At 35.0% G+C, this 21,061-nt stretch overlaps 1 protein-coding gene across 2 annotated transcripts in view; it reads left to right on the plus strand.

Moving 5' to 3' along the window:
- The first annotated feature begins 4,945 nt into the window (after window positions 1-4,945).
- LOC148949915 (potassium channel subfamily K member 2-like) overlaps window positions 4,946-21,061 on the plus strand; it is a 225,770-nt gene continuing 209,654 nt past the window's right edge. For both annotated transcript variants that reach the window (XM_089091369.1, XM_089091370.1), the window contains exon 1: window positions 4,946-5,082. The gene's annotated coding sequence lies outside the window, so the exon portion shown is untranslated. The remainder of the gene's footprint in view (window positions 5,083-21,061) is intronic.

The raw sequence follows: 21,061 nt of genomic DNA on the forward strand, positions 1-21,061 counted from the left end.
ACCGAAACAAAACACTACTGAAATATTCCAACTCCTGCATTTCAATGAAAGAAATCAAAAATAAACTGTGAAAAATCAAGAAAATGAAACTTCGTCATGGTAAACCACAACAAAACACTACTGAAATATTCCAACTCTTGCTTTTCAACATAAGAAATTCAAAATGAACTTTGAAAAATCAAGAGAATGTAACTGTGATATGGTAAACCAACAACAAAACACTATTGAAATATTCCAGCTCTTGCATTTCAACGATAAAAATTCAAAATGAATTTTGAAAAATTAAGAGAATGTAACTGTGATAAGGTAAACCACACCAAAAAACTACAGCAATATTCCAACTCGTGTATTTCAATGAAAGAAATCGAAAATGAACTTTGAAAAATCAAGAGAATGTAACTGTGACATGGTAAACCATGACAAAACACTACTGAAATATTTCAACTCTTGCATTTCAATGAAAGAAACTCAAAATGAACTTTGAAAAATCAAGAGAATGTAACTGTGGCATGGTAAACCACGACAAAACACTACTGAAATATTCCAACTCATGCATTTCAATGAAAAAAATCCAAAATGGACTTTGAAAAATCAAGAAAATGTAACTGTGACAAGGTAAACCACAAGAAAACACTACTGAAATATTCCAACTCTTGCACTTCAACGAAAGAAATTCAACATGAACTTTGAAAAATCAAGAAAATGTAACTGTGACAAGGTAAACCATGACCAAACACTACTGAAATAATCCAACTCTTGCATTTCAATGAAAGAAACTCAAAATGAACTTTGAAAAATCAAGAGAATGTAACTTTGACAAGGTAAACCACATCAAAAAACTACTGAAATATTCCAACTCTTGCATTTCAATAAAAGAAACTCAAAATGAAGTTTGAAAAATCAAGAGAATGTAACTGTGACAAGGTAAACCACAACAAAACACTACTGAAATATTCCAACTCTTGCTTTTCAACATAAGAAATTCAAAATGAACTTTGAAAAATCACGAGAATGTAACTGTGATAAGGTAAACCACGACAAAACACTACTGAAATATTCCAGCTCTTGCATTTCAACGATAGAAATTCAAAATGAACTTTGAAAAATTAAGAGAATGTAACTGTGACAAGGTAAATCATTTCAAAACACTACTGCAATATTCCAACCCGTGCATTTCAATGAAAGAAATCGAAAATGAACTTTGAAAAATCAAGGGAATGTAACTGTGACATGGTAAACCACGACAAAACACTACTGAAATAATCCCACTCTTGCATTTCAATGAAAGAAATTCAAAATGAACTTTGAAAAATCAAGAGAATGTAACTGTGACAAGGTAAACCACGACAAAATGCTACTGAAATATTCCAACTCTTGCATTTCAACGAAAGAAATCCAAAATAAACTTTGAAAAATCAAGAAAATGTAACTGTGACAAGGTAAACCACGAGAAAACACTACTAAAATATTCCAACTCTTGCATTTCAACGAAAGAAACTCAAATGAACTTTTAAAAATAAAGAAAATGTAACTGTGACAAGGTAAACCATGACCAAACACTACTGAAATAATCCAACTCTTGCATTTCAAAGAAAGAAACTCGAAATGAACTTTGAAAAATCAAGAGAATGTAACTGTGACAAGGTAAACCACAACAAAACACTACTGAAATATTCCAACTCTTGCATTTCAATGAAAGAAACTCAAAATGAAGTTTGAAAAATCAAGAGAATGTAACTGTGACACGGTAAACCACAACATAACACTACTGAAATATTCCAACTCTTGATTTTCAACATAAGAAATTCAAATGAATTTTGAAAAATTAAGAAAATGTAACTGTGACAAGGTAAACCATGGCAAAACACTACTGAAATATTCCAACTCTTGCATTTCAATGAAGGAAATCGAAAATGAACTTTGAAAAATCAAGAGAATGTAACTGTGACAAGGTAAACCACGACAAAACACTACTGAAATATTCCAACTCATGCATTTCAATGAAAGAAATTCTAAATGAACTTTGAAAAATCAAGAGAATGTAACTGTGACCAGTTAAACCACGACGAAACACTACTGAAATATTCCAACTCTTACATTTCAACGAAAGAAATTCAAAATGAAATTTGAAAAATCAATAGAATGTAACTGTGATACAGTAAATCACATCAAAACACTACTGAAATATTCCAACTCTTACATTTCAACGGAAGAAATTCAAATGAACTTTGAAAAATCAAGAGAATATAACTGTGACAAGGTAAACTACGAGAAAACAATACTGAAATATTTCAACTCTTTCATTTCAATGAAAGAAATCCAAAATGAACTTTGAAAAATCAAGAGAATGTAACTGTGACACTGTAAACCACATCAAAGCACTACTGAAATATTCCAACTCTTGCATTTCAACGAAAGAAATCCAAAATGGTAAACCATGACTATGAAAAATCAGGCCTTTGGGGCATCGGGGGCCCTTTGGGGGGCCCGGTGGGGGGGGGGTGCCCTTCTGTGTCTCAATGCACAAAAAATATTAAAAAAATGGGGAGGGGAGGAGGGGACGGGGAGGGGAGGGGAGGAGGGGAGGAGGGGAGGGGAGGGGGAGGGGGATTGGGGGGAGGGGGAGGGGGAGGGGACAGTGAGGAGGGGGAGGAGAGGGAGGGAGAGGGAGGGGAGGGGGCCCTTTGGGAGCCTGGGGGACCTTTGGGGACCGGGGGGGGGCCTTTGGGGGTCCTGGGGGGCCAGTTGGGAGCCGGGGGGACATTTGGGGACCGGGTGAAGGCCTTTGGGACCCCGGTGGTCTTTTGGGAGCTCGATGGGCCTTTGGGGGCCCGGGGAGGGCCTTTGAGGGTCTGGGGGGGGGGGGGCTGGGTGGGAGCCCTGGGAACCTTTGGGGACCGGGGGTTCCTTCTGGATTGGGGTATGGAGATTGGAACCCTTTGGATCGGAGTAGGGCAATCGGGTCCCTTTGGGGTTGTGATAGGGGACCTCAGAACACTGTTCATATGGAACTTGTGTATTATAACGACCACACTCAAAACCTCTTCTAAAATCATCTTTTAAATCATCTTTTAAAATGTCTCTAACTGTTTCGCCGAAATAATTCCATAAGCTGTCTAAAACCGTTTCGCCCAAATAATCCCCTAAAAGTAATTTCTGTGTGTTCCTTTTGTTTTTTGGCATCTCTGTGCTTTCACATTTCAAATTTCTAGGAAACCCTTTCCTACGTTAATCTCTTCATCTCATAAATTTTCCTAGGTAAACTATTAAGGTTTCGTTAGAATATCAATTTATCTCTCCGACTTAAAGCTCAGTGAAGCCGTATTTAAAAATAGAATTTCTATCTCTTTAGACTCCCGAATAAATCCAAGATAACAAGTGATGTCATTTATAATTCCTGACACTAAAGATCAATGAAGTCCTATTTAAAAATAGAATATTAATTTTTCTCTCTGACATAAAGAAAGTTTATCTCACATACCTGAGATTAAAGATGCATTAATGTTTCTTAATTCCCCCTTCGTGAATCAATAATTTCCCCTAGCGATTATGTAAATCAAGTTCTCAGGTTAGGTTATCCAAACAATCTCATAACATTCGCGTCGAGCATGTCCATTCTCACTGACAACGAACAGACATAAATCATGCATAAAACAGACAAGAAAAACATCAAATAACTCGAATAATACATATAACCATCCATGAAAACAGACATTAAAGTGACAGAGTTCCTTTTTATCAAATTCTCACTGACAAAAACCAAAATCATCCATAATATGATGTTGAAAACCATGAAAAACATCAAATAAATTGACCAACACACATAACCATCCATGAAAACAGACATAAAAGTGAGAAAATTCCTGTTTTTCCAAGTGAGAAAATTCCTGTTTTTTCATTCTCAGTGAGAAAACCATAAAAAGATGCATAAATTATGTGCTGTTCGGAGTCGGACCCCCCTTTCTACTCTGAGCTTGTATATCTAGTTCATTTATTACTATCTTCCTTTTCATATTTTTACATTTTCGTATATTTCGGCCTACGTTTGATTGAACTATATTATATTATAAATAATAGGTCATTTTGTGCGTAAGCTTATCATTTTCTTTTTCACCGACTGTGCCTTCCTGGGGGCGCGACCCTCGAGGTGGGGAAATGATGACCTTGAGAAACAGATTTAAATATTTTACCTTGAATAGGTAAATATTTTACCTTGTATTTCTTACCTTGTATAGAATTTGTATTGGCTTTAAAGTCTTGAATATCCTTGATATTTATATTCGTCTTTTTTTTTAATGTATTGCCTACTTGTTAACTTTAAACTTCAAAATAAAAATGCTTAATTTATTTATTCATTGCAGCTTGTTTTTGCTTAAAGTTAAAGATCTTATGTTATTAATTTGTAATTTATTTTAGGTTCTACCTTTTCTTTCATTGTATTTTCCATTTTTCTACTCGTTACGGGTTTTGCTTATTCATTCATAATAAGTTTTATCCGTTTTAAATCTGACTTGCTATATCGTTTGTTTCCTTTTTGTTTTAAGTTCTAATTTCACTCTTCATTTTTCTTTTAAAACTTTTTTGGCAAAGGCTTTTTGTCAATCCCCCGTTCTCAAAACACTTGCTCCTACAAGTCTTTTTGAATGTATAAAAGGGGTGTGACCCTCACCCCCGCCAAAGAAAAATTAAACCAATGTCTTAAAATACTGTATTTTTTATCTTCTATTTCGTAAACCGTGAGCTTTGTCCAGCCAACGAGTGATGTATTGAGTGAAAAAATTTATAGGTAAAGGGCCAAAATCTATGAACCTTCCTTCTGGCTAGTATATGGCAGTAGATGTTTTCTTATTATTGATGGAGCATTGTTACTGAGGACAAAGAAATAGATATATTCATAAATCAATTGAAAAACCATTGAACAGATCCTGCCTGACCAGTCAACCTAATAAATTGCTGGAGGCAGACAAAATCTGACCATTATTGTTTCTTTCATGCTCGGTTAGTTTGACTACATTCTTAACTCCGAGGTGTATCTTCAAAGATTTGCCGCTCACTCTGGACTTTTCTGGACTAAAATTGACGGTAAGTTAGTTTCCTATCACGTCGCGTCGAAACCGTTCTGTCAAAGCTTTCCTCCCATAACTGAAATTTAATACTTTCAAGTTGTTTTTTTGTGGGGGGGCAGACTGAGTAAACACTAAATTGCGTTCTTGACTGTCCATTGAATTATTTTTACGATCACCAAGAATTAGAAAAGAAATAATTGAAGGAGTGAAAAGAAGAATGATTTACTTGAGGAGATAGTACATTTTCGTGAAGAGAGTTTATGTTTTAATTAATTGCTTTGAAAGAGAAATTTACACATAAATCCATTTTGGAAGGGGGAGTCAAAATTGGGAAGGGGCTTACATTACAAAATATTTGAATGATATGGGAATTTTCTTAAGGGATTCGACCTAACACTCGAAGATATTAACATTAACCAAAGGTTATTGGGTTGACTTACGGTTATGCTTTCAGGACGCTTAGACAAACATTGTCTATTTTCCAAGGGGAACAAAGACAGATGAGATAGGCACGAGCCTAGAAAATTCTTGTCTGTGAAAATCCATTCAAGTGTTCAAACCAATCACGAACATGAGGGTAACCTCCTTCAATTTGGACGAGAGAAACTTTCCGAAAATTTAATGAAAATTGGCAATGTGGTTGCCAAAGCAAACAAGCTAGAAGAGATCAAACCCTCTATGCACTTTAGAATATTTGTTGATTCCATGGGAAAAAGTTATAGAAAACATGCTCTAAAGCTTACCAGATTGGCTGGATCTAAGGGCTATTCTTGGACATAAGAATGATAATGCTTGAAAAATAAATGACCATATTTTAGCAAGAATCCCAGGAGAGAGAAAAAATAAGAGACCTATGATACGATTATTGATGTAAACAAAGCATTATAATTCGGTTAACTGAATTCCAACAAGCCGTCTGGATATCAATCATATTTTCAAAAGCCCAGAATCATATATCAAGTTATGTTTGTATGAAATTTTTAGACCCCTAATATTTGCCGTGGAGCTAGATTAATAATACTTAAAATGATAGAAGATAGGATAGGCTGAAATAATATTTGGATTTCGTAAAGACGAGACAGAATTACCATATCAAGCATACCAATGATTGCTTCCGAAACCTTCGAATTAGAGCAAGTGCGATTTCCGGGTAAAATATGCTTTGCTGTATCTTTTAATAAGATACAAGGACAGACTTTGAAAGTTGCTGGAGTTGATTTACGTTCTCCAATTTTTGTCATTGCCAGCTCTGTGAAGTGTGTTCAAAAGTGAGTGAGTCAAAGCCTTTGTTTGTGCGTATTCCAAGTAGAATCTCCAAAACATCATTTACACTGTTTCTGCTTTCAATTGGGAATACCGTAATCTTTTCTACCTAATCTTAGAATAAAATTGCAAACAAAACGTCAAATCCCAAGTAATGTCAAATTATGAACGAAATTCTTCTCACGATCTCTATATTGGAAAATAGTTTTGAATATTCGTATCTTACCGTTATCAAGCTACAAACTACTGATCAAACAGTCCGCGGGGTACTTATGTATTATAGCGACCACACTCAAGAAGTAATGTTAGGTTAATCATAATGAAATATAATAAAATATGATGAAAATATTATACTTTAGCAACAAAATTATACAGAAACTACAACAGAGAAACTACAACAGAATTACGGAAAGCAAGTCTTCCAGAACACATTATATTAAATACCTAACCTGCAACTTGATATATCAAATACTTAATTAGTATATACCAGCATAGTAGTTTATCTCACTCAGGCTAAACTAATTATCTCCGACTGCACACGGAGAAATATGTTTTACAACAGATCAAGAACCACAGTGTGGTCGCTATAACACACAAGTACCGTCCGCGGTAACGAACTGCAAGGAAGGAGTGACTCGGCCCAATAGTAACCGAAACTCTAAAAACGGAGTTTCGATAACAATAAAAACATCAAAAGAATTGATTTCTTATGCTGATTCCAAATAGATAAAATGCATTAATTTTAATATTACCCATAAAGGCTGCGAGCCTGAGATAATGTGTTTGATGTTCGAAAAAGAGGAGAAACACCCCCAAAAAGTCAAGCGATCTTAAGAAAATCATACCGTCAGATTCGGCATATCAGAGAATCTGTAGAGGTTTCAAGTTCCTATTCACAAATATGTGGAATTTTGTATTTTTTGCCGGAAGAGAGACCACGGATGCATGTTTATTTGCTTGTTTGTTTCCCCCCAGGGGTGATCATATGGAACCAATGGCCCTTTAAGATCGGGAGAGGGCTCATTTGAACAAAGATCAAAAGTTACAGTGCCCTTTTTAAGAGACTAAAGGGATTGGAGTGCAAAGAGCCCCCCTCACATGCCCTATTTTTCCACAAAGCCATCCAATCAAAATTTTGACAGCCGTTTAGTTCAACATAAATGAAAGGTCCAATAACTATGCCTCTTTGGACGAAATGATCCCCACCGTCCCTGGGGAAAGGGCTGTAACGTATACCATTTACTCTTCTTTATTTGTAGTATTTGTTATTGGGAAATATACGAACAATTTTCGGGAGAAAATTTTCTACCTGGGGGGAGAGAGGATTTTCAATGGGATAACTCTTGGGGGTAATTTTCCGGGGGCACGAAGAGGGAGGTGGGATTTCCCGACATGATCTGAAAAATGATAAGGAATTAATTAAAAACAAGTTTTTTCAACTGAAAGTAAGGAGCAACATTAAAACAAATATAAATTATTCTGTAAATTCGGGGGGCTGCCCCTTTCTAAATCCCGCGTTGTTACGATAAAGTTATAGTACTTTTAAAAAGTTTCCTATTCCAACTCAACAGTCCTTGCATGTCAGCAGTTGTTTTTAAAGAATCTTGACAAAAAATCGCACTTTATCGTAAAGTGCGAGGGAATTAGAAGGGGGTTGTTCCATTTTTTTTTTACAGAATAATTTTGTTTGTTTCAAGCTTTAATGTTACTCCTTACTTTTAGTTGAAAAAAAATCTGTTCTTTGTTATTTAATTTCAAAAAAGAACTAAAGCAGCAGTTGGCTACTGATCCGTAATAAAATTGTTGCCTCGTTTGTATCTGAGTGAAGCCGAGACTAACCTCACCAATTAATGTGAAAAACGATTGAATTAATTTTTACTTCTACATTGCAACGAAATTTTCTCAAAGCATCTTTATGCTAATATGCTATCTATAGATGATTAGCATGGAAAGCTAAAAGTAAAAAAATGTTTATTTCACCCGCCACTCTTAACGCTAGAGTTATATAGTTCTTGAAAGCATTTTTGAGTGCAACGAATGCAGCTTTTGGGCTCATGTGTTTTATTTGAAGGTTCCCTTTCAAAACATTTTAACTGCAAGTGCTGTGTTGAAAGCAGCCCTTTTATTTTTCCTTCGAAAGAACCCTTTCACACAATGAACGAACCTTTGCATTCTTGAGGCATGTTGAGCCCAGTACTTTTTTATTCTGTTTCTATTGCCCTTGTATTAGACTTTGACTTTATTTTCATAGGCAGCGCGCAAGCGCTGCCTAAGTAAAGAACGATGTGGGCACAAAGTGTTTTTGTTGTTGTTGTTTTTTTTCTCCATACCCGGGCACTTCGTATCAAAGGAGTTGTCGTAGAAGCTTCGAAAAGGGCTCATTCGATTGTAAATTGGAGTGGCTAGTGCCATTTTTAATATTCCAAAGTTATTGGAGGGCAACTAGCCCCCCCTCACACCCATCATTCCCCCAAACACATCCAATCAAAATTTTGAGATAGCCATTTTGTTCAGCGTAGTTGATTTCTAGAGAGAAAATATGTTTTTGAGGAGGAAACTCCCCCCACAACTGTCAGGGCAAGGGTTTTAAGTTATGTCCCTAGAGCATATAAGAAAAATGTTGGCACAATGTACTATTTATTATTTTTTTTTTCCTTTAGAGCAGGGCACTTCATATGGAAGGGGTCGTCGTAGAAACTTCAAAAGCGGCTCAAACAATTGAAAATTGAGAGTTATAGTGCCCTCTTTAATAGTCGAAAGTAATTGGAGGGTAACTAGCCCCCCCCCCCCCCCACGCCCTCCATTCTCCCAAACACATCCAATAAAAATTTTGAAATAGCTATTTTGTTCAGCGTAGTTTATTTCCAGATAGAAAATATGTTTTTGAGGTGGACAATCCCCCCACAACCGTCGGGGCAAGGGTTTTAAGTTATTCCCGGGGGGCATATAAGGTTTTTACGGAAGGCGTTGTCGTAAAAACTTAAAAAAAGCTCATTTGATTGGAAATTCAAAGGGCTAGTACCTTTTTTAATAGTCGAAAGTGATTCGACGGCAACTAGCCCCCCCCCCCCGCCCCCCACGCCAATCATTCCCCCAAACACATCCAATCAAAATTTTTAGATAGCCATTTTGTGCAGCGTAGTTAATTTCCAAATAGAAAATATATTTTTGAGAAGGACACTCCCTCACAACCCTCAGGGCAAGAATTATAAGTTATGCCATGGAGGCATATAAGGTTTTTATTGAAATCTTTGTCGTTGAAACTGGAAAAAGGGCTCATTCGATTTGAAATTCAAACGGCTAGTACCCTTGTTAATAGTCGAAAGGGATTTGAGGGCAACTAACCCCCCTCTCAAGCCCAACTTTTCGCCAAACATATCCAATAAAAATTTTTAGATAGCCATTTTATTCAACGTAGTTGAAAGTTTTGGAAATTAGGTCTTTAAGGATGACAACTCCTCCCCCACAGCCCTCAGGACAAGGGTTGTAAGTTATGCCCTGGGGGCATATTAAGTTTGTATTGAAAGTGTTGTCATAGAAACTTAAAAAGCGCTCATTCAATTGGAAATTGAAAGGGCTAGTGCCTTTTTTAATAGTTGAAAATGATTGGATACCGACTAACTCTCACGCCCACCATTTTCCCAAAAACATTGAATTAAAATTTTGAGATATTCATTTTGTTCAACGTATTTGAAATTTCTGGAAATTTGGTCTTTTAGGATGATAACCCCCTAAGAGCCCTCAGTGCAAGGGTCGTAAGTTATGCCCTGGGGCATATAAAGTTTTTATTGAAAGAGTTGTCGTAGAAACTTCAAAATGGCTCATTCAATTGGAAATTGCAAGCGCTAGTGCCTTTTTTAATAGTTGAAAGTGATTTGATAGTGACTAACGCCCCTCTCACGCCCACTATTTTCCAAAACACATCCCATCATAATTTTGAGATATCCATTCTGTTCAACGTAGTTGAACGTTCTAGAAATTAGGTCTTTTAGGATAATAACCCCCTCAGAGCCCTCAGTGCAAGGGTTGTAAGTTATGCCCTGGGGGCATATAAGGTTTATATAGAAAGTTGTTGTATAAATCATAGGCGGCGTGATCGTGCTGCTTAAGTAAAGAACGGGGACACTCGAGAACGAGACAAGAAACGGGGACTAAGTAAAGAGGAGGAATCTCCCCGAGAACCCTCAGGGCAAGAGTTTTAAGGTATGCCCTGGGGACATATAAGAATGATAGTGGCACAATGTATTATTGATTATTTTTTCCTTTAGAGCAGGGCACTACGTATCGAAAAAGTTGTCAGAAAAACTTCGAAAAGGGTTCGTTCAATTGGAAATTTGAGGGGCTTGTGCTATTTTTAACAGTCGAAAGTGATTGGAAGGTGACTAACACCCCTTCGATGAACACCATTTCCCGAAACACATCCAATCAAAATTATGAGATAGCCATTTTGTTCAGCGTAGTTGATTTCCGCATAGAAATTATGTTTTTGAGGACAGTCCCCCACAGCCCTTAGAGCAAGGGTTGTAAGTTATGCCCTGGGCGCATATAAGGTTTTTTATAGAAGGTATTGTCGTAGAAACTTCGAAAAAGGCTCAATCGATTGGAAATTGAAATGGCTAGTGCCGTTTTTAATTGTCGAAAGTGATTGGAAAGCAACTAACACCCCTTCCGCGCCCACCATTTCCCCAAACACATCCAATAAAGATTTAGAGATAGCCTTTTTGTTCCACGCAGTTCAAAGTTCAGGAAATTATACCTTTGAGCAGGAAACTCCCCCCACAGTCTTCAGGGCAAGGGTTATAAGTTTTGCCCTGAGGGCATATCAGGTTTTTATTGAAATCTTTGTCGTAGAAACTTGAAAAAGTGCTCATTCGATTGGAAATTCAAAGGGCTATTGCCCTTGTTTATAGTCGAAAGTGATTTGAAGGCAACTAACCCCCTTCTCACGCCCATCTTTTCTCCAAACACATCCAATCAATATTTTAGATAGCCATTATATTCAACGTAGTTGCAAGTCTTGGAAATTAGGTCTTTAAGGATGACACCCCCCCCCACAGCCCTCAGGGCAAGGGTTGTAAGTTATGCCTTGGGGGCATCTAAGGTTTTTATTCAAAGCACAGACATTTTGAAAGGGCTCATTCAATTGGAAATTGAAAGGGCTAGTGCCTTTTTTAATAGTTGAAAGGGATTGGACAGTGACTAACACCCCTCTCAGCCCCACCATTTTCCCAAGCACATCCAATCAAAATTATGAGATATCTATTTTGTTCAACGTAGTTGAAAGTTCTTGAAATGAGGTCTTTTAGGATGATAACCCCCTCAGAACCCTCAGTGAGAGGGTTGTAAGTTGTGCCCTGGGGGGATGTCAAGTTTATATAGAAAGTTGTTATAGAAATTTCAAATAGGGCTCATTTGATTGGAAATTGAAATTGCCCTTTTTAATAGTCGAAAGTGAGTGGAGAGTAATTGACCCCCCTCTTACGCCCACCGTTTCGCCAGAAATATTCAATCAAAGCTTAGAGATAGCCATTTTTTTCATCGTAGTTGAAAGATCTGGAAATTATATATTTAAGGATGACAAACCACCCAGAACCCCAAGGGCAAAGGTTTTAACTTCTGCCTTGGGGGCATATAAGGGTTTTTAAATAGATTTGTCGTAAAGCTTCAAAAAGGGCCCATTAAACTGGAAATTGTGAGGGCTATTGCCCTTTTTAATAGTCGAAAATGATTGGAGGGTAAATAACCCCACTCTTATGCCCACCATTCTACCAAACACATCCAATCAAAATTTTCAGAGATCCATTTTTTTTAACGTAGTAGAAAGTTCTAGACTTTAGGTCTTTTAGAATGACCCCCCACCCACCCCCACAGCCCTCAGGGCCAGGGGTGTAAGTTATGCGCTGGGGGCAGATAAGACTTTTATTAAAAGTTTTGTCGTAGAAACTTCAAAGGCGCTCATTTAATAGGAAATTTAAAGGGCTAGTGCTTTTTTTAATCGTTGAAAGTGAATGGAAAGCAACTAACACCCCTCTTACGCCCACCATTTCCCCAAACACATCCAATCAAAATTTTGAGATAGCCATTTTGTTTAACGTAGTTGAAAGTTCTGGAAATTCGGTCTTAGAGGATGACAGCCACCCTAACAGACCTTAGGGTAAGGGTTGTAATTTATGCCCTGGGGGCATATAAGGTGTTTAGCCTATACAAAGCGTTGTTGTTTCCAAAAGGGCTCATTTGATTGGAAATCGAAAGGCCTAGTGCCGTTTTTAATAGTCAAAAGTGATTGGAAGGCTTGACATTTTTATAGTAAAGATCAATGTGGGTATAATGTATTATTTGTTGTTGTTGTTGTTGTTTAGACCAGGATACTTCGTATCGAAGGAGTTGTCGTGGTAACTTCGAAAAGGGCCCATTCGATTGAAAATAGAAAGGGTTGATTCCCTTTTTAATAGTCGACAGTGATTTGAGGGCAACTAATGCCCCTTCCACTCCCACCCTCCCACGCCCAACCTAACATTGCTGCTCTCAAAATTTAACGGAATTAAAATAGCGTAAGTGTACCCAAGCTATCAAAGAAAGTAAACAGATTTTTTGCGAATGGTATCAAGTTTTCCATTTCAGGTCAACTAGAGGAGGTATGAAACTAAATTAAACGGTACTATTTTTCTCCAGCATACAAATAGCAGGCCAAACTATAAAGTCTTAAAAAACAAAAAGATTTAAAGTTTTATTTTCTTTTTCCCTTAAAAGACTATGTCAATATAAAACGAACAGAAATTAATTAAAAAACAATTTTCCACAAAATAAGTTTTTCAAAGAAAAGTAAAGAACTCCATTAAACCAAAAATGAGCAAAAGTAAAATAAAATAATCTACCAAGCGTGAAACTACCACAAATCAGCATCGATAAATAAATGAAACCCAAAACGAACAGAAATTACAATAATTAACCGAGTCAAACTCAAAATGTTCAGAAATTAACTCAAGTTGGGCGCGAAACCCCTATGCCTTCCCAAGGCCAGAACAAAATTTGCACTTTACTGAAAAAATACAAATGAATGTGCATTGTCAGTTTAATATACATATACTGATATTTAGTAATCAAATGTTAATATTATTTGATTTATTATGGATCGTTTAGTCCAACACGATCGGTCAGCAGCAGCCTCTTCAGTAGGGAGGACAGTGCCAGCGCGGACGGGACCCTCTACTGCCATCTATAATCGAGTCTAATGGTACAAGACCACACCTCATTCTACCCCTGTTTAATGGTTTGCTGATGTTGTTTCATGGTTCTGTTTGTTGATGGTTGGTCTGATGGGTTTTTTTCATGATTCTGTTCTGTTTGAGTGTGATATGATGTTGTTCAAATTGTTTAATGTTTCTTGAATACAGACAGAAGTCTATATTTCTCGAAAAATTAATTTACATAATTGACAATGATGAAAATCTGACGGGGAATTCTAATGTATCATAAGGGGATTAAGAAACAATACGGCTTCTCTACTTTAGTGTCAGAGATAAATTAATATTCTTTCGAAACCTTAATAGTGTAACTAGGAACACCTAGGATATTTTCAGAAATTCAAACGAGATACAAGACAGTTTGAATATATTTAACGCGGGAAATGGTTTCCTAGGAATTTTAAATGTGACAGCGCAGGGACGACAAAACAAAGGAACATTCTGATATTACATTTAGGGGATTATTTGGGCGAAACAAATTAATCAATATTTTAGGGATTATTTGGGCGAAACATATTAATTGACATTTTGGAGGATGATTTGGGGAGAAACTCTGTGGTCGTTATAATAGTCATGTACACAATATGGGATGCAGACGATATAAAATATTGTTTTTAGCAATGGAGTATGCTAAAAAGTTGAAAGTAATAGAACCATTGATGTCAAGATGACCTTGTGAGTTGACCTAGCGTTAATTCACAATTGTGTTTGGTATAATACACAAATACCAATCGAGCAGTGTCTTCATTATAAAATATGTTTTGACATTCTATCATACTAAAAAGTTGATACTAATAGAGATGTTGATGGCCAAAAAAGAATTTTAATGATGAAATTCAGAATAATCCATAGAAATCCTTAGAAATCAAGTAGTGAGGTGATTATAGGTTTGAAGCATCAAGGCTCGCAACCATCAATGACCCTAGCCGCCAAGGATCTCAACCTCCAAGGGTCCCCTACCCCAACCTCCAAGGGTCCCCCTCCCCCCAACTTTTTAGGCCCCTCCCCCCATTTTCCTTTTTCTTTGTTTGAAGTTTTTTTTAATTTTTTTTATTATTTTTTAACATGAAATATTTTTTCAACTTTTTTTTACATGTCCTAGAATGAGATGAAATATACTTAAAACATTAAAAATTTACATTTAATATTTTCGAAACTCAAAATGAGAGTGGTGTAGATATGTTAGTCATGACCTTAACTATTAGAAAAATAATGTTTGAAGTAGCACTTTTTTTGGGGAATGAATTTTCTTGAACTGAATTATTCAACTTTTTTTACGTATCTTAAAATGACATGAAATTAGCTTACGGCTCTACCAATCGTACTATATGCTTGCTCAGAGACATGATGCGGCTTTCTCACTGGAACTCTATAGCCGGTTATCGACACTACCTGGTTTATTGCATTTATTAAATCAGTATTTTTACGCAGTGGAACGATAAACACATAAGTCGTATCTTTAAAAAGTGAAGATGGAGCATTTTAAGATAGTGTGTTCACATGTTAATGTTATTGTAGCGTTGAATGCCGACATGGGGAAGTATTTAAACTTTGAAACAAGTAAAAGTGGCAGCACTATCAGAAACGTATGCGTGCGTTGTCATGACACTAAGGAATTAAATTTCTTTGGAGTACCATTAAATTCCATTGTACAAATGGTGGATATGCGAAAATATCATTTCCAGAGAAGTTAGTACTCAAAGAGAATGCCAACATAAAAATAATAGTTGATGAAGAGGGGTATCTTCTTGCTAATGCTTCTGGTAACCTACTACCTGATGATAGAACCTATCATCATCTTTTAGGTATTAGCATTCAAATGAAAGCAAAGGAGAAAAGAAAGTCCTACTCTTCTATTAATATCATATACCATATCATGTCTACATGCCGGAACTATTACCTGTGTAGAAATAATGTGATAATAGACAGTAAAATTGCCAGAAAAATAAAAAGGGCATTGGCAGAAAATATTACTAAGGAATATGAAGATGAATCGATGAAAAACAAAGTGCCAGCAAACGTTATATACGCCATTGATCAAACAGTCAATGAACCAAATAATACCAAAGACAAAACGCATATTGAGCCTGTCGATGACATGCCAGTAAAAATTGTATGAGTCAAAATGGAATAATGATCATTCTTCTAATTGCAAACTAAGAAGAGACAATAGCTGCAGTATCAAGAGAGAACATGGTGAACCATTTTATGGAACAGATTAAAAATGTCCAAACATATTCATTGATATTAATAATGTATAATATTGTATCTACCATATATTTATATTAATATCATACATGTCATTATTTCATTAAAAATATGTTATCTATTACTTTGTTATACCCCCATTATTTCTAGGTAACGCTAGCAGATTCATAGAGGTTTGATTAGAAACTGAAATAGATTAACAGATACCCATACAGAGAGAGTGAGAAACACATACAAATATCTACATTCAGACATGCAAACAGACAAAGAAAGGCACTGGGTTAAGCAAACTTCCACCCATACACATAGGCGAAGAGAGAAGGAGAGATAAAAACACATGCAAATATATAGATTCAGACATGCAGATCGACAAAGACGGGCATTGAGGGAAGCAAAAACACGCCCAGACACAAGGGTAAAGAAACTGAGAGAAAGACTAAAACAAATACAACTATATAGATTCAGACATGCAAACTGACTAAGAAAAGCACTGGGATAAGCAAACACCCGCCCAGACAAACTGGTTTAGAGAGTGAGAGAGACAAAACAAATACAACTTTATAGATTCAGACATGCAAACCGACAAAGACTGGCATTGAGGGAAGCAAACTGCAATCTTCAGCCAGTCTTTATCCCAACAACGTCTGTGTCAGTAGAGAGGCATCATGAGGCACGCGGGGGAGTCCATATATGGGCATTAAATCACTGGACGAACAACATCTAGAAGTACTAACGGGAGTGACGCAACTAATATAAGGAAGGCACAATTTCACCCCGCGAACATTCCTTGATAACATATAATCATTAATTTCCAGACAGGAAGATGTGTAATTGATACAGACATGAATTACGTTGAACTTATTGTGTACTTCGACTGTGTAAGAATTCATGCCAGAAAAATTAATAGGCTTCATAGAAATTTAAAATGTATATGTGCACAGTTGCCAGAACAAAGGAAACGTCAGAGATTAATAGACATTTTCGGGGATTATTTGGGGTGAAACAGTTTGAGACATGTGACAACATAGCTTTACCTCTCGGCTATGGTCGCTATAATAGACAAGTACACATTACGGGATTAGTGAGATGATTATGGATTTGAACCATCAAGGACCGTAACCTCCAAGAGCCCCCCCCCCCTCTAACTTTTTCGGCCCATTCCCCCATTTTTGTATACTTTTATGAAGTTTATTTTTTGAACATGATAATTTTATTTCAACTTTTTTTACATGTCTTGGAATGAACAAGTACACAATATTGGATTAGTGAGATGGTTATGGATTTGAACCATCAATGACCCTAGAAACCAAGGACCTCAACTTCCAAGGTTCCATCTCCCTCACATCCAAGGAGCCCCCTCCCTCCAACTTTTTGGGCCCATCCCTTCCATTTTCTTATACTTTTTTGAAGTTCATTTTTTTAATATGAAAATTTTATTTCAACTTTTTTTTACATGTCTTAGAATGAACAAGTACAAAATATGGGATTATTGAGATGGTTATGGATTTGGACCACCAATGACCCTAGCCACCAAGGACCTCAACCTCCAAGGTCCCCTCTCTCCAACCTCCAAGGGGCCCCATCCTTCCTACTTTTTGGGCCCATCCGCCCATTTCTTTTATACTTTTTTGAAGTTTATTTTTTTGACTTTTTTGTATACTTTTTAACATGATAATTTTATTTCAACTTTTTTTACATGGACTTTTCTGAACTAGGTTTCCTAACCTTTTGTAGGTGTATGCTGTCTGAAACTTATGATTTGGGAATGCATGGTTTACTATTTAGCACTTTTCTGAGCTAGGTTTCATAGCCTTTCATAATTGTATGTTGTATGAAACCCATGATTAACTTTAATATTTTTTTGGGAGGTGGGGGATGACCCAAGGCCTCATTGGGTATATTTTTACATATTTTTTTGTAAAGTGTGATGTATGGTTTACTATTTTAGACTTTTCTTAGCTAGGTTTCTTAACCTTTTGTAGGTGTGTGTTACATGAAACTTATAATTTGGGATGTATAGTTTGCTATTTTGGACTTTTCTGAGCTAGATTTCTTAACGTTTGTAGATGTGTTTTGTCTGAAACCTATGATTTGGGATCCTTGGTTTACTATTTTGCACTTTTCTGAGCTAGGTTTCTTAGCCTGTCGTAGGTGTGTGCTGTCTGAAATACATGATTTGGAATGTTTGGTTTACTATTTTAGACTTTTCTTAGCTAGGTTTCTTAACCTTTCATAGGTGTGTGCTGCATAAAACTCATGATTTGGGATGTCTAGTTTGGTAATTTGGACCTTTCTGAGCTAGATTTTCTAACGTTTCATAGGTGTATGTCTGGTTTTATTAATAATATTTCATTTTATAATCAAGTTGGGTTTTAAGTTTCAGAAATAAGAACATCCATGTTTAAAATACGTCTGATTCTAATAAAAATATTTGATTTCTTTTAATAATTGGGTACATTTTTGCTATTTTTTTAATAAAGTTGGGTTTTATTTTTCAGAAATATGAAAATTCCAGTTTAAAATACATCTGATTTTATTAATATCATTTTATTTTTTTTTAATAAAGTTGGGTTTTAGTTTCAAGCAATACGAATATCCAAGTTTTAAATATATATGATTTTATTAATAATATTTGACATTTTAAAAAAGTTTGGGTTTTCGTTGCCGGAAATAAGAACATCCACGTTTAAAATACATGTAAGTCTATTAATAATATTTGATTTTTTAATAAATTTGGGTTTTAGTTTTCAGAAATAAGAACACACGTTTAAAATACATGTGATTTTATTAATCATATTTGATTTTTTTTATAAAGTTGGGTTTTAGTTTTCAGAAATAAGAACGACCACGTTTAAAATACATCTGGTTTCATTTATAATATTTGATTTTCAAATAAAGTTGGGTTTTAGTTTTCAGAAATATCAACATCCACGTTTAAAATACATATGATTTAATTAAAAATATTTGATTTTAAATAAAGTTGGATTTGAATTTCAAGAAATACAAACATCCACGTTTAAAATACATGTGATTGTATTATTAACATTTGATTTTCTAATAAAGTTCGGTTTTACTTTTCAGAAATAAGAATGTCAACGTTTAAAGTACATCTGGTTATATTAATAATATTTAATTTTGTAATAGAATTGGGTTTTAGTTTTCAGAAATAAGAAAATCCATAAGGTTCTGTTCTAAATTTCTTGTGAAAGATAGAAAAAAGTTATACATTGATTGCAAATATTCGTCAGGAAGATAAAGAGTTCCACTTTAATGCAGAGTTTTCTCAAAGAAGTGTAAAAAAGCTCAAGTTGTCTTGTGAAGATAAAAAAGTTCCACTTTAATTCTGAGTTTTCTCAATAAACTGAAGAAAAAGTTCAACTCCTCTTCTGAAATTTCTCAAATAAAAAAATAAGTTACGGATCAATTCTAATTTTTTCCAATGAAAATAAAAAGGTTCCACTTCAGTTCTGATTTTTCTCAAAGAGGCGAAAAAAATTTAAAGTTCTGTTCCAAATTTTTCGTAGAAGATACAAAATAGTTATACTTTGATTGTGAATATTCGCCATGAAGATAAAGAGTTCCATTTTAATTCTGAGTTTTCTCAGCGAAGTGAAGAAAAGTTCAAGTTCTCTTCTAAATTTTCTCAATGAAAAAGAAATAAGTTACAGATCAATTCTAATTTTTTCCGGAGAAAAAAAATAAAAAAAGGTTCCACTTCAGTTCCTTATTTTCTCAAGGCAATGAAAAATTTTAAAGTTCTGTTCTAAATTTTACGTAGAAGATAGAAAAAGTTATACTTTGATCGTGAATATTCGCCTTGAAGATAAGGAGCTCCTCTTCAATTCTGAGTTTTCTCAACGAAGTGAAGAAAAGTTCAAGTTCTCTTCTGAATTTGCTCAAAGAAAACAAAAAAGTTACACATTAATCCTAATTTTGTTTCCAAAAAAAATAAAAAGGTTCCATTTCAGTTCTGATTTTTCTCAAAGAGATGAAAAATTTAAAGTTCTGTTCCAAATTCTTCGTAGAAGATATAAAAAATTTATACCTTGATTCTGAATATTCGCCATGAAGATAAGGAGCTCCACTTTAATTCTGAGTTTTCTCAAGGAAGTGCAAAAATACTCAAGTTTTCTTCTGAATTTTCTTAAAGAAGAGAAAAAACGTTAGCTCAATTCTTAATTTTACCAAAGAAGAGTTACAGTTCAATTCTAATTTTTCCAAAGAAAATAAAAAAGCTTCCAATTCAGTTCTTAATTTCCCAAAGATATTAAAAAATTGAAATTTCTGTTCTAAATTTTTCCGTAGAAGATAGAAAAAGTTATACTAGGATTGTGAATATTCTCCATGAAGATAAAAAGTTCCAGTTTAATTTTAAATTTTCTCAGCGAAGTGAAGAAAAGCTCATGTTCACCTCTGAATTTTCTCAATGAAAAAGAAATAAGTTGCAGTTCAATTCTAATTTTTTCCAAAGAAAATAAAAAGGTTCCACTTCATTTCTAATTTTTCTCAAAGAAATGAAAAAATTTAAAGTTCTATTCCAAATTTGTTCATTGAAGATAGAAAAAGTTATACTTTAATTCTGAGTTTTCTCAAAGAAGAGAATAAGTTACCTCAATTCTGAATTTTACCAGAGTAGAGTTACAGCTCAATTCTAATTTTTTCCAAGAAAATAAAAAGGTTCCACTTCAGTTCTGACTTTTCTCAATGAGATGAAAAAATTTAATGTTCTGTTCCAAATTTTTCGTAGAAGATAGAAAAATGTTATACCTTGATTGTGAATATTCACCATGAGGATAAGGAGGTCCACTTTAATTCTGAGTTTTCTCAAAGAAGTGCAAAAATGTTCAATTTCTCTTCTGTATTTTCTTAAAGAAGAGAAAACGGTTAGTTCAATTCTGAAGTTTACCAAAGAAGAGTTTAAGTTCAATTCTAATTTTTCCAAAGAAAATAAAAAAGCTTCCACTTCAATTCTTAATTTCCTAATGTTCTGTTCTAAATTTTTACGCACAAGATAGAAAAAGTTATACTATGATGGGGAATATTCTTCATGAAGATAAAAAGTTGCACTTTAATTCTAAGTTTTTTCAACGAAGTGAAGAAAAATTCAAGTTCTCTTCTGAATTTTCTCAATGAAAAAAATATAAGTTATGGATCAATTCTCATTTTTTTGATAAAAATAAAAAGGTTCCACTTCAATTCTGATTTTTCTCAAAGAGATGAAAAATTTTATGTTCTGGTCCAAATTCTTCGTAGAAGATACAAGAAAGTTATACTTTTATT

This window comes from Artemia sp. Qi Xiang Cuo, chromosome 7 (genome assembly GCF_049724085.1).
Source record: "Artemia sp. Qi Xiang Cuo chromosome 7, ASM4972408v1, whole genome shotgun sequence".
NCBI classification, from domain to species: domain Eukaryota; kingdom Metazoa; phylum Arthropoda; class Branchiopoda; order Anostraca; family Artemiidae; genus Artemia; species Artemia sp. Qi Xiang Cuo.